The sequence below is a fragment of the Oncorhynchus kisutch genome, unplaced genomic scaffold (genome assembly GCF_002021735.2).
Source record: "Oncorhynchus kisutch isolate 150728-3 unplaced genomic scaffold, Okis_V2 scaffold819, whole genome shotgun sequence".
Classification (NCBI taxonomy): Eukaryota; Metazoa; Chordata; class Actinopteri; order Salmoniformes; family Salmonidae; genus Oncorhynchus; species Oncorhynchus kisutch.
The window spans coordinates 54,954-69,339 of record NW_022262764.1 but is presented as its reverse complement, the minus strand read 5'-3'; the positions used below and the strand labels follow the sequence as shown (position 1 = coordinate 69,339).

At 50.3% G+C, this 14,386-nt stretch overlaps 1 protein-coding gene across 4 annotated transcripts in view; it reads right to left on the bottom strand.

Annotated features, from left to right (window-relative positions):
- Positions 1–14,386, bottom strand: part of LOC109879557 (cytohesin-1) — a 118,650-nt gene that overhangs the window by 60,897 nt on the left and 43,367 nt on the right. The window contains exon 1 of one of the 4 annotated variants that reach the window (XM_031816552.1): positions 5,077–5,335. The exons of the other annotated variants lie outside the window; for them this stretch is intronic. The gene's annotated coding sequence lies outside the window, so the exon portion shown is untranslated. Of the gene's footprint in view, positions 1–5,076; positions 5,336–14,386 lie in introns of those variants that run through there. 4 annotated transcript variants of the gene reach the window in all.

Below are 14,386 nucleotides of genomic sequence, written 5' to 3'. Positions count from 1 at the left end.
AGTCCAACACATGCAAGCATCCACGGACACAGACAGACGCACACCCCCTGACAAGACCCCCTTTACAAGGCAGTCAGTCAGTCAGTCAGTGATGCAGACAACGTGGCACTGGGCACAGAGCCCAAAACACAGCCTCCTCCTTACCTACAGCCCACTGACCTTCAGGCTGACCTGGGTCACCTCTCGTAGACACACAATTCCCTTTAGTTCACCCTGTCATTCAGCACCAGACCGGACAGAACCACCATGATGATATCATCAGTTATGGACCACACAGAGACACAATGGACTCAGTCTCAACCTGGCCTGGTGAGGAGGTGGTAGGGAGGAGGAAGGGGAACAGGCTCTGTGTTTGTCTGGGGAGGTGTGGGACAGTGAATGGGTGGATGGCAGGAGAACACAGAAGCTGTGTGACGAGTCAGTGGGATGATCACAGATCCTCTGTGTGTAGAACAGAGTATATCAGAGGAGAGAGGAGTGTAGCGTGCCCATTTTGGAGTGACTTTCCCAAAGGCAGGAGTGTCGGACATCTCGCCAGCTACAGTACAGCTCCATTAACACTCCATTACCACTCCATTACCACTCCATTACAGCTCCATTACCACTACACTACCGCATTACCGCTACAGTACCACTCCATTACCGCTACAGTACAGCTCCATTACCGCTCCATTACAGCTCCATTACCGCTCCATTACAGCTCCAGTACCGCTACAGTACAGCTCCATTACCACTACAGCTCCATTACCACTACAGCTCCATTACCACTCCAGTACCGCTCCATTACCGCTCCATTACAGCTCCATTACCGCTCCATTAGCACTCCATTACAGCTCCATTACCGCTACAGTACAGCTCCATTACCACTCCAGTACCGCTACAGTACAGCTCCATTACAGCTCCATTACCACTACAGTACAGCTCCATTACCGCTACAGTACAGCTCCATTATCACTACAGCTCCATTACCGCTACAGTACAGCTCCATTACCGCTACAGTACAGCTCCATTACCGCTACAGCTCCATTACCGCTACAGTACAGCTCCATTACCGCTACAGTACAGCTCCATTACCACTACAGTACAGCTCCATTACCGCTCCAGTACCGCTCACTTCACGAGCTCAGTCCATGCCCGGCCCAGCATGCATTTGTAGTCTACTGGTGTGCTGCTACAGCCCCTTGCTTTAGCTACTGTCACGGCGTTCACTAAATATTATCATAAAGAAACTGATAAAAACACACAGGTGAAAAATCAAGGTGACTTACAAAGATGAGGACCAAGAGAAAGAGAGGGAGTGTGGTGATGTAGTGTCCACAACTAAAGAAGAGAGGGAGTGTGGTGATGTAGTGTCCACAACTAAAGAAGAGAGGGAGTGTGGTGATGTAGTGTCCACAACTAAAGAAGAGAGGGAGTGTGGTGATGTAGTGTCCACAACTAAAGAGAGGGAGTGTGGTGATGTAGTGTCCACAACTAAAGAAGAGAGGGAGTGTGGTGATGTAGTGTCCACAACTAAAGAAGAGAGGGAGTGTGGTGATGTCGTGTCCACAACTAAAGAGAGGGAGTGTGGTGATGTAGTGTCCACAACTAAAGAAGAGACGGAGTGTGGTGATGTCGTGTCCACAACTAAAGAGAGGGAGTGTGGTGATGTAGTGTCCACAACTAAAGAAGAGAGGGAGTGTGGTGATGTAGTGTCCACAACTAAATAAGAGAGGGAGTGTGGTGATGTCGTGTCCACAACTAAAGAAGAGAGGGAGTGTGGTGATGTAGTGTCCACAACTAAAGAAGAGAGGGAGTGTGGTGATGTAGTGTCCACAACTAAAGAAGAGAGGGAGTGTGGTGATGTCGTGTCCACAACTAAAGAGAGGGAGTGTGGTGATGTAGTGTCCACAACTAAAGAAGAGAGGGAGTGTGGTGATGTCGTGTCCACAACTAAAGAAGAGAGGGAGTGTGGTGATGTTGTGTCCACAACTAAAGAAGAGAGGGAGTGTGGTGATGTAGTGTCCACAACTAAAGAAGAGACGGAGTGTGGTGATGTAGTGTCCACAACTAAAGAGAGGGAGTGTGGTGATGTAGTGTCCACAACTAAAGAAGAGAGGGAGTGTGGTGATGTAGAGTCCACAACTAAAGAAGAGAGGGAGTGTGGTGATGTCGTGTTCACAACTAAAGAAGAGAGGGAGTGTGGTGATGTAGTGTCCACAACTAAAGAAGAGAGGGAGTGTGGTGATGTAGTGTCCACAACTAAAGAAGAGAGGGAGTGTGGTGATGTAGTGTCCACAACTAAAGAGAGGGAGTGTGGTGATGTCGTGTCCACAACTAAAGAAGAGAGGGAGTGTGGTGATGTCGTGTCCACAACTAAAGAAGAGAGGGAGTGTGGTGATGTAGTGTCCACAACTAAAGAAGAGAGGGAGTGTGGTGATGTAGAGTCCACAACTAAAGAAGAGAGGGAGTGTGGTGATGTCGTGTCCACAACTAAAGAAGAGAGGGAGTGTGGTGATGTCGTGTCCACAACTAAAGAAGAGAGGGAGTGTGGTGATGTAGTGTCCACAACTAAAGAAGAGAGGGAGTGTGGTGATGTAGTGTCCACAACTAAAGAAGAGAGGGAGTGTGGTGATGTAGTGTCCACAACTAAAGAAGAGAGGGAGTGTGGTGATGTAGAGTCCACAACTAAAGAAGAGAGGGAGTGTGGTGATGTCGTGTCCACAACTAAAGAAGAGAGGGAGTGTGGTGATGTCGTGTCCACAACTAAAGAAGAGAGGGAGTGTGGTGATGTAGAGTCCACAACTAAAGAATCATTGTGGAATCTGAAAAGGCATCCCGAAAGCATGATGGTGTACTTACTACGTGCTCATGCAAAAAGAAAGGAACGAGGTGGGTAGTTAACTAGCACATTTACATTCTATTATCTATAAAATAGGCCTCAAATCCTTTACGCCGACTGACAAAAACAAGTATGCATCTCTGCCCAGCCTAGCAAGAGCAGCCCGAAGGTGTTATCATCCCCAGTGGCTCTGCCAGGTCTGAGAGGATGTTCTCCACTGCTGCCCTGCTCTCCAGACACCATCACATGACCCTGAAGCAACAGACTGGCCAAACACATGTTTCTAAAGATACATTTAAAGGCACTGTAGATGGAGCCTAATAAGGCATTTATTTCATTTGTAAATAATTAGTAAGTCACAGTCTATATGTGTAATGTATAGAATATAATGATTGAATACAACTAAACGTTGTTTAAATGCTGAGTGCTTAATGTCCCTGACAGCTTAGTGTGTCACTCCCAAATGCTTCCCTATGTATTTCTTTGTAGCCGTAGCCTTGAAATAATAGAAATAATACAGCCTAAATCATTCATTTTGGTTCCTTCTTCGTGTCCCTGTCTGGCTCCTGACCTATTTAGAGTGGTTATATGCTGTTTAATATGACATGTGGCCTATTTGAAATGATGAGCGCTTCTTACATTCACCTTTTCATGTTTTTCATTATAATAATTTTCATTCAAATCATATGGTTTGGTTTCAATACTTTAAAACCGAATGGTAGGTCCAGGTAAATAGGACCTAACATTAGGAAAAAATAGTTAAATTGTGAGTTTAATGAATGGAGTGAATTTGGAGCAGCAGTATTTTCCTGTGAGCGAGGAGCGGTTTTTAGCGGAGCGGATGGAAAGGACGTGAAGAGCACAAGCAGCTCTCCATGAGGAGCTGGATTTCAGACCGCTCAACTCTGCTCACATGCTCTGCTTTAGAAGAACAGCCAGGACAGTGACATTCCTTCAACAAGGACAGTTCCATATCCTTGGCTCTTTTTCTCAGGCCCAGGAACAACTCCTAGCCTGGTCCCAGACTTGTTTATGCTATAGAACCGTAGGAGACCATGCGAAGATAGGAGCCGACTATATAGCACAAACAGATCTGGGACCAGGCTATCAGTTCTGACAAAAACTAAAGCAGAGCTGAATTCCTCCTGACAAATAACCACCACTACTGTCCAAAGAACACCTACAGACCATGTTATTCTGTGGAATCATCTGCTGCCCTGGTATAACGGAGCAGAACCTGAACTATCCACCGTTCTACAACCTGGTCATAAACGCCTGGATGCTAACTGAACCTTTCACCTTTTATTAGCCGACCTAGATATTAGCCTACCTTTCACCTTTTATTAGCCTACCAAGATATTAACCTACCTTTCACCATTTATTAGCCTACCAAGATATTAACCTACCTTTCACCTTTTATTAGCCTACCAAGATATTAACCTACCTTTCACCTTTTATTAGCCTACCAAGATATTAACCTACCTTTCACCTTTTATTAGCCGACCCAAAAATAGGCCAATAAATATTTCCTTGCTCAAAACAGGATAGTATTGTATTGTATTGTATTGAGTAGCAGGTCCATCCTTCATCACAGTATTTCAGTGCTCATAACAGTATAGTATTGTATTGTGTAACAGGTCCATCCTTCATCAGACACTATTTCAGTGCTCATAACAGGATTGTATTGTATTGTATTGTGTAACAGGTCCATCCTTCATCAGACACTATTTCAGTACTCATAACAGGATTGTATTGTATTGTATTGTGTAACAGGTCCATCCTTCATCAGACACTATTTCAGTACTCATAACAGGATTGTATTGTATTGTATTGAGTAGCAGGTCCATCCTTCATCAGACAGTATTTCAGTGCTCATAACAGGATAGTATTGATCTGACTTAGATGTATTATCTCCAGCCTGGCAGATGTTATTACTGCAGCAATGAAAATGGATTGTGTGTGTGTGTGTGTGTGTGTGTGTGTGTGTGTGTGTGTGTGTGTGTGTGTGTGTGTGTGTGTGTGTGTGTGTGTGTGTGTGTGTGTGAGAGAGAAAACAGACGCATGCGAACACATGCACACACAAACACGTATGAATGCATTCTCACACACACTTTAAAATTCAGAGTTCAATTCTGTATTTGCTTTTAAAGGAAAAGTCTACACAAACACACCCCACACAGGCGCAATTCATTAAATGAAATGCTACAGACAGCTAAATGACAATAATCACATTGTAACAAATCAAAATGACTAACCTGGGTGAACAATCCTTAAAAGTATGTCAGCTCCTGTCTTCCCCCTCTCCTATCCGTTGGGCACCTCGCTCTCCTCAATCAGCTAGTCCGGCCTGTTAAGCCTAGCGACAGCATGGCCAGCGAAGGAGAGAGGGAGGTAGGCAGCCGGCTCCTCCAGCAGACCAGAAAGAGAGAGAGAGGTGCTGTCTGTCTACCCTACTGTACCACACAGAACTCACTACGCAGCCTGCCTGCTCCAAGCACACAGCCAGCCACAGTCCATCTGGAGAGAAACACTTATTCACGCACCCCTCTCTCTCTCTCTCCCAACCCTCCCTCCCATCTTGCTCAGTCCCTCTCTCTCTCTTCTCTGCCGTGGCTATCATTAACATAGAGGCTCCACCCAGTGGCCATCCTCTATTCCTTCTCTTTCATTTCTTCTCCTCCGCCTGTCTCTGTCTCTTCCACACACACACACACACTCACACTGAAACACACACTCACACACACTCACACTGAAACACACACACTCGCACTGAAACACACACTCGCACTGAAACACACACTCGCACTGAAACACACAGTCGCACTGAAAACACACACACACACTGAAAACACACACACACACACACACACACAGTTCTTCATCTGAGAAGGTAGTGTATTCAGGCATACCAAGCTCAGAGTTGTATTCAGATCTTAACAAGAGACCCTCAGATAAATATGGAGCCTTTCAACACAACAAACATGACTGTTATGTATGAACGTATGTTCCATGATGTCATTACACTGTACTGACAGTTATCAAAGTACAATCTCTGTAGCTATGACAACCTCCTACTCTGATACTGAGATGAAGAATACATTTATGAATACAAGAGGAATGGTTCTTGAAAGTGAATGCATAATGTCGTTGTTTGACTAGTGACTCTGTGAAGTCATCTCTTACCATCTCTAGAGGGACAGTGGGTGGGCACTAGGCTACATGAGCTCTTGTTATGACTCAGGCCTATGAGTCTGGGCTTCTGTCACCAGTCTGAGTCACAGCTACATACTTCACCGTCTCAGAGAGCCACTACCTCAAAGCCCAGTCTGAGAGCCACTACCTCAAAGCTCAGAGTCTCAGAGAGCCACTACCTCAAATCCCAGAGTCTCAGAGAGCCACTATCTCAAATCCCAGAGTCTCAGAGAGCCACTACCTCAAAGCCCAGAGTCTGAGAGACACTACCTCAAAGCCCAGAGTCTGAGAGACACTACCTCAAAGCCCAGAGTCTGAGAGACACTACCTCAAAGCCCAGTTGCAGACAGTCACTACCTCAAAGCCCAGAGTCTCAGAGAGCCACTACCTCAACGCCTAGAGTCTGAGACCCACTACCTCAAAGCCCAGAGTTGCAGACAGCCACTACCTCAAAGCCCAGAGTTGCAGACAGCCACTACCTCAAAGCCCAGAGTTGCAGACAGCCACTACCTCAAAGCCCAGTCTCAGAGAGCCACTACCTCAAAGCCCAGAGTCTGAGAGCCACTACCTCAAAGCCCAGAGTCTGAGAGCCACTACCTCAAAGCCCAGAGTCTGAGAGCCACTACCTCAAAGCCCAGAGTCTGAGAGCCACTACCTCAAAGCCCAGAGTCTGAGAGCCACTACCTCAAAGCCCAGAGTCTGAGAGCCACTACCTCAAAGCACAGAGTCTCAGAGAGCCACTACCACAAAGCCCAGAGTCTCAGAGAGCCACTACCTCAAAGCCCAGAGTCTCAGAGAGCCACTACCTCAAAGCCCAGAGTCTGAGAGAGCCACTACCTCAAAGCCCAGAGTCGCAGACAGCCACTACCTCAAAGCCCAGAGTTGCAGACAGCCACTACCTCAAAGCCCAGAGTCTCAGAGAGCCACTACCTCAAAGCCCAGAGTCTCAGAGAGCCACTACCTCAAAGCCCAGAGTCTCAGAGAGCAACTACCTCAAAGCCCAGAGTCTCAGAGAGCCACTACCTCAAAGCCCAGAGTCTCAGAGAGCCACTACCTCAACGCCTAGAGTCTGAGACCCACTACCTCAAAGCCCACAGTTGCAGACAGCCACTACCTCAAAGCCCAGAGTCTCAGAGAGCCACTACCTCAACGCCTAGAGTCTGAGACCCACTACCTCAAAGCCCAGAGTTGCAGACAGCCACTACCTCAAAGCCCAGAGTTGCAGACAGCCACTACCTCAAAGCCCAGAGTTGCAGACAGCCACTACCTCAAAGCCCAGTCTCAGAGAGCCACTACCTCAAAGCCCAGAGTCTGAGAGCCACTACCTCAAAGCCCAGAGTCTGAGAGCCACTACCTCAAAGCCCAGAGTCTGAGAGCCACTACCTCAAAGCCCAGAGTCTGAGAGCCACTACCTCAAAGCCCAGAGTCTGAGAGCCACTACCTCAAAGCCCAGAGTCTGAGAGAGCCACTACCTCAAAGCCCAGAGTCGCAGACAGCCACTACCTCAAAGCCCAGAGTTGCAGACAGCCACTACCTCAAAGCCCAGAGTCTCAGAGAGCCACTACCTCAAAGCCCAGAGTCTCAGAGAGGCACTACCTCAAAGCCCAGAGTCTGAGAGAGCCACTACCTCAAAGCCCAGAGTCTCAGAGAGCCACTACCTCAAAGCCCAGAGTCTCAGAGAGCCACTACCTCAAAGCCCAGAGTCTCAGAGAGCCACTACCTCAAAGCCCAGAGTCTCAGAGAGCCACTACCTCAAAGCCCAGAGTCTGAGAGCCACTACCTCAAAGCCCAGAGTCTGAGAGCCACTACCTCAAAGCCCAGAGTCTGAGAGCCACTACCTCAAAGCCCAGAGTCTGAGAGCCACTACCACAAAGCCCAGAGTCTGAGAGCCACTACCTCAAAGCCCAGAGTCTGAGAGCCACTACCTCAAAGCCCAGAGTCTGAGAGCCACTACCTCAAAGCCCAGAGTCTGAGAGCCACTACCTCAAAGCCCAGAGTCTGAGAGCCACTACCACAAAGCCCAGAGTCTGAGAGCCACTACCTCAAAGCCCAGAGTCTCAGAGAGCCACTACCACAAAGCCCAGAGTCTCAGAGAGGCACTACCTCAAAGCCCAGAGTTGCAGACAGCCACTACCTCAAAGCCCAGAGTCTCAGAGAGCCACTACCTCAAAGCCCAGAGTCTCAGAGAGCCACTACCTCAAAGCCCAGAGTCTCAGAGAGCCACTACCTCAAAGCCCAGAGTCTCAGAGAGCCACTACCTCAAAGCCCAGAGTCTCAGAGAGCCACTACCTCAAAGCCTGAGAGCCACTACCTCAAAGCTCAGAGTCTCAGAGAGCCACTACCTCAACAGCCAGAGTCTCAGACAGCCACTACCTCAAAGCCCAGAGTCTCAGAGAGCCACTACCTCAAAGCCAAAAGTCTCAGACAGCCACTACCTCAAAGCCCAGAGTCTCAGACAGCCACTACCTCAAAGCCCAGAGTCTGAGAGCCACTACCTCAATGCCCAGAGTCTCAGAGAGCCACTACCTCAAAGCCCAGAGTCTCAGAGAGCCACTACCTCAAAGCCCAGTGTCTGAGAGCCACTACCTCAACGCCCAGAGTCTCAGACAGCTACTACCTCAACGCCCAGAGTCTCAGACAGCCACTACCTCAACACCCAGAGTCTCTGAGAGCCACTACCTCAAAGCCCAGAGTCTGAGAGCCACTACCTCAAAGCCCAGAGTCTGAGAGCCACTACCTCAATGCCCAGAGTCTCAGAGAGCCACTACCTCAAAGCCCAGAGTCTCAGACAGGTACTACCTCAAAGCCCAGAGTCTCAGAGAGCCACTACCTCAAAGCCCAGAGTCTCAGACAGGTACTACCTCAAAGCCCAGAGTCTCAGAGAGCCACTACCTCAAAGCCCAGAGTCTCAGACAGCCACTACCTCAAAACCCAGAGTCTCAGACAGCCACTACCTCAACGCCCAGAGTCTCTGAGAGCCACTACCTCAACGCCCAGAGTCTCAGAGAGCTACGGGCCCTGGTCCAAAGTAGAGCACTATAAGCCTGGGTGCCATTTGGGAGCAGCAAGAGTCTCACTTCCCCTTTCAGCCAATAATACAGCTTTATAATAATATGTTAGCTAGTAGTTTGGATGAGACGACAACAACCTTTAGTAAGTAAATAATAAAACAACAGAAAAGCCCAAGTTTCAGTTCCTTGCTCAGAACATATGAAAGCTGGTGGTTCAATATTCCCAGTAAAGAAATATTAGGTTTCAGTTATTATAGGAATTATGAAGCGTCAACTATTTCTCTCTATACCATTTGTATTTCATATACCTTTGACTATTGGATGTTCTAATAGGCACTTTAGTATTGCCACCCTAATCTCTGGGGTTCATAGGCTTGAAGTCATAAACAGCTGCTGGCACACGCAGTAAAGTGCTGTTTGAATGAATGTTTACGAGCCTGCTGCTGCCTACCACCGCTCAGTCAGACTGCTCTATCAAATATCAAATCATAGACTTCATTATAATATAATAACACACAGAAATATGAGCCATAGGTCATTAATATGGTCAAATCCGGAAACTATCCTTTCGAAAACAAAACGTTTATTCTTTCAGTGAAATATGGAACCGTTCCGTATTTTATCGAATGGGTGGCATCCATCAGTCTAAATATTGCTGTTACATTGTACAACCTTCAATGTTATGTCATAATTATGTGCAATTCTGGCAAATTAGTTCGCAACGAGCCGGGCGGCACAAACTGTTGCATATACCCTGACTCTGTGTGCAATGAACGCAAGAGAAGTGACACAATTTCCCCAGTTAATATTGCAGGTTTAAAAAAATGTACTTCTGTGTATTGATTTTAAGAAAGGCATTGATGTTCATGGTTGTGCTTTTTTCGCGAATGCACCTTTGTTAAATCATCACCCGTTTGGCGAAGTAGGCTGTGATTCGATGATAAATTAACAGGCACCGCATTGAGTAATATCATCAACCATGTGTAGTTAACTAGTGATTATGTTAAGATTGTTTTTATAAGATCAGTTTAATACTAGCTAGCAACTTACCTTGGCTCCTTGCTGCACGCGTGTAACAGGTGGTCACCCTGCCATGCAGATTCCTCGGGGAGAGCTATGTAACCGATTAGCGATTATTATGAAAACGGCCCTAATTAATCGGCCATGCCGGTCGACCACTACTAGACACATTGAGATGATGAAAAAAGTTACATTCCAACTTTGATATAAAGGCTCCTACAGTGGTAGGAAGACGGACCCTTCTGGGACCTACATCATCAATAGCTAGTCATTAACCCCCTAGGAGCTCTCCCTTAAAGGGAAACTTCACCAGGTTTCTACTTTATATTCATCATCTCCAGCACCACCCCAACATCAACATCTGTGAAAATGACAGGGTTCTATGTTTTGTGGTGAAAATGATAGAGGAAGATGAGTGTTTCCAATGACATCATCGGTGTGCATCGTGTGATTTTGACCAATTGTGAGACGGCATGTTGATGTCATTGGAAACACTTTAACACTTCTTTTTTACTACAAAACACAGAAACCTGCCACTATCACATATGGTGATGTTGTGGTGGTGCTGGAGATGAATATAAAGTATCCCTTTAAGGTTAACAGGATCATACAGATTGACTCCCTAGCTAGAGACGTGGTCTCATGATCCAGCCCATGTGGTTTCAACTGGGCCAGGGGAAATGACTCTAGCTGACCTATGAGAAAGGAACTTCTAAAGGGGTGTGTGTGTGTTTATACGCATGCACGTGTGTGCTTGCATATGTGTGTCCATGCAAGCCCTTACGCGCGCGTGTGTGTGTGTGTGACTGTCATTGTCAGCACAAGGCAGAGAGACGAGCTGGTGGTTTTTATAGTAAGTGTGCTGTATAGGCCTAGTGATGCAGCTCAGCTCACACATGTATACAGGTTCCAGCGGCTGGGAACCAGTACTGTACTCTGGTACAGGGGGAGTAGGGGTTCAACCGGTGCTGTGCTCTGGTACAGGGGGAGTAGGGGTTCAACCGGTGCTGTGCTCTGGTACAGGGGGAGTAGGGGTTCAACCGGTGCTGTGCTCTGGTACAGGGGGAGTAGAGGTTCAACCGGTGCTGTGCTCTGGTACAGGGGGAGTAGGGGTTCAACCGGTGCTGTGCTCTGGTACAGGGGGAGCAGCAGTTGAACCGGTGCTGTGCTCTGGTACAGGGGGAGGAGCAGTTGAACCGGTGCTGTGCTCTGGTACAGGGGGAGCAGCAGTTGAACCGGTGCTGTGCTCTGGTACAGGGGGAGTAGGGGTTCAACCGGTGCTGTGCTCTGGTACAGGGGGAGTAGGGGTTCAACCGGTGCTGTGCTCTGGTACAGGGGGAGTAGAGGTTCAACCGGTGCTGTGCTCTGGTACAGGGGGAGTAGAGGTTCAACCGGTGCTGTGCTCTGGTACAGGGGGAGCAGCAGTTGAACCGGTGCTGTGCTCTGTTACAGGGGGAGTAGGGGTTCAACCGGTGCTGTGCTCTGGTACAGAGGGAGCAGCAGTTGAACCGGTGCTGTGCTCTGGTACAGGGGGAGTAGGGGTTCAACCGGTGCCCTACTCTGGTACAGGGGGAGCAGCAGTTGAACCGGTGCTGTGCTCTGGTACAGGGGGAGCAGCAGTTGAACCAGTACTGTACTCTGGTACAGGGGGAGTAGGGGTTCAACCGGTGCTGTGCTCTGGTACAGGGGGAGTAGGGGTTCAACCGGTGCTGTGCTCTGGTACAGGGGGAGTAGGGGTTCAACCGGTGCTGTGCTCTGGTACAGGGGGAGTAGGGGTTCAACCGGTGCTGTGCTCTGGTACAGGGGGAGTAGGGGTTCAACCGGTGCTGTGCTCTGGTACAGGGGGAGCAGCAGTTGAACCGGTGCTGTGCTCTGGTACAGGGGGAGCAGCATTTGAACCGGTGCTGTGCTCTGGTACAGGGGGAGCAGCAGTTGAACCGGTGCTGTGCTCTGGTACAGGGGGAGGAGCAGTTGAACCGGTGCTGTGCTCTGGTACAGGGGGAGCAGCAGTTGAACCGGTGCTGTGCTCTGGTACAGGGGGAGTAGGGGTTCAACCGGTGCTGTGCTCTGGTACAGGGGGAGTAGGGGTTCAACCGGTGCTGTGCTCTGGTACAGGGGGAGTAGAGGTTCAACCGGTGCTGTGCTCTGGTACAGGGGGAGTAGAGGTTCAACCGGTGCTGTGCTCTGGTACAGGGGGAGTAGAGGTTCAACCGGTGCTGTGCTCTGGTACAGGGGGAGCAGCAGTTGAACCGGTGCTGTGCTCTGTTACAGGGGGAGTAGGGGTTCAACCGGTGCTGTGCTCTGGTACAGAGGGAGCAGCAGTTGAACCGGTGCTGTGCTCTGGTACAGGGGGAGTAGGGGTTCAACCGGTGCCCTACTCTGGTACAGGGGGAGCAGCAGTTGAACCGGTGCTGTGCTCTGGTACAGGGGGAGCAGCAGTTGAACCAGTACTGTACTCTGGTACAGGGGGAGTAGGGGTTCAACCGGTGCTGTGCTCTGGTACAGGGGGAGTAGGGGTTCAACCGGTGCTGTGCTCTGGTACAGGGGGAGTAGGGGTTCAACCGGTGCTGTGCTCTGGTACAGGGGGAGTAGGGGTTCAACCGGTGCTGTGCTCTGGTACAGGGGGAGCAGCAGTTGAACCGGTGCTGTGCTCTGGTACAGGGGGAGCAGCAGTTGAACCGGTGCTGTGCTCTGGTACAGGGGGAGCAGCATTTGAACCGGTGCTGTGCTCTGGTACAGGGGGAGCAGCAGTTGAACCGGTGCTGTGCTCTGGTACAGGGGGAGCAGCAGTTGAACCGGTGCTGTGCTCTGGTACAGGGGGAGCAGCAGTTGAACCGGTGCTGTGCTCTGGTACAGGGGGAGTAGGGGTTCAACCGGTGCCCTACTCTGGTACAGGGGGAGCAGAAGTTGAACCGGTGCTGTGCTCTGGTACAGGGGGAGCAGCAGTTGAACCGGTGCCCTACTCTGGTACAGGGGGAGTAGGGGTTCAACCGGTGCTGTGCTCTGGTACAGGGGGAGCAGCAGTTGAACCGGTGCTGTGCTCTGTTACAGGGGGAGTAGGGGTTCAACCGGTGCTGTGCTCTGGTACAGAGGGAGCAGCAGTTGAACCGGTGCTGTGCTCTGGTACAGGGGGAGTAGGGGTTCAACCGGTGCCCTACTCTGGTACAGGGGGAGCAGCAGTTGAACCGGTGCTGTGCTCTGGTACAGGGGGAGCAGCAGTTGAACCAGTACTGTACTCTGGTACAGGGGGAGTAGGGGTTCAACCGGTGCTGTGCTCTGGTACAGGGGGAGTAGAGGTTCAACCGGTGCTGTGCTCTGGTACAGGGGGAGTAGGGGTTCAACCGGTGCTGTGCTCTGGTACAGGGGGAGTACGGGTTCAACCGGTGCTGTGCTCTGGTACAGGGGGAGTAGGGGTTCAACCGGTGCTGTGCTCTGGTACAGGGGGAGCAGCAGTTGAACCGGTGCTGTGCTCTGGTACAGGGGGAGCAGCAGTTGAACCGGTGCTGTGCTCTGGTACAGGGGGAGGAGCAGTTGAACCGGTGCTGTGCTCTGGTACAGGGGGAGCAGCAGTTGAACCGGTGCTGTGCTCTGGTACAGGGGGAGCAGCAGTTGAACCGGTGCTGTGCTCTGGTACAGGGGGAGCAGCAGTTGAACCGGTGCTGTGCTCTGGTACAGGGGGAGCAGCAGTTGAACCGGTGCTGTGCTCTGGTACAGGGGGAGCAGCAGTTGAACCGGTGCTGTGCTCTGGTACAGGGGGAGTAGGGGTTCAACCGGTGCCCTACTCTGGTACAGGGGGAGCAGCAGTTGAACCGGTGCTGTGCTCTGGTACAGGGGGAGCAGCAGTTGAACGAACCGGTGCCCTACTCTGGTACAGGGGGAGTAGGGGTTCAACCGGTGCTGTGCTCTGCTACAGGGGGAGCAGCAGTTGAACCGGTGCTGTGCTCTGTTACAGGGGGAGTAGGGGTTCAACCGGTGCTGTGCTCTGGTACAGGGGGAGCAGCAGTTGAACCGGTGCTGTGCTCTGGTACAGGGGGAGTAGGGGTTCAACCGGTGCCCTACTCTGGTACAGGGGGAGCAGCAGTTGAACCGGTGCTGTGCTCTGGTACAGGGGGAGCAGCAGTTGAACCGGTGCTGTGCTCTGGTACAGGGGGAGCAGCAGTTCAACCGGTGCTGTGCTCTGGTACAGGGGGAGCAGCAGTTCAACCGGTGCTGTGCTCTGGTACAGGGGGAGCAGCAGTTCAACTGGTGCTGTGCTCTGGTACAGGGGGAGCAGCAGTTCAACCGGTGCTGTGCTCTGGTACAGGGGGAGCAGCGGTTCAACCGGTGCTGTGCTCTGGTACAG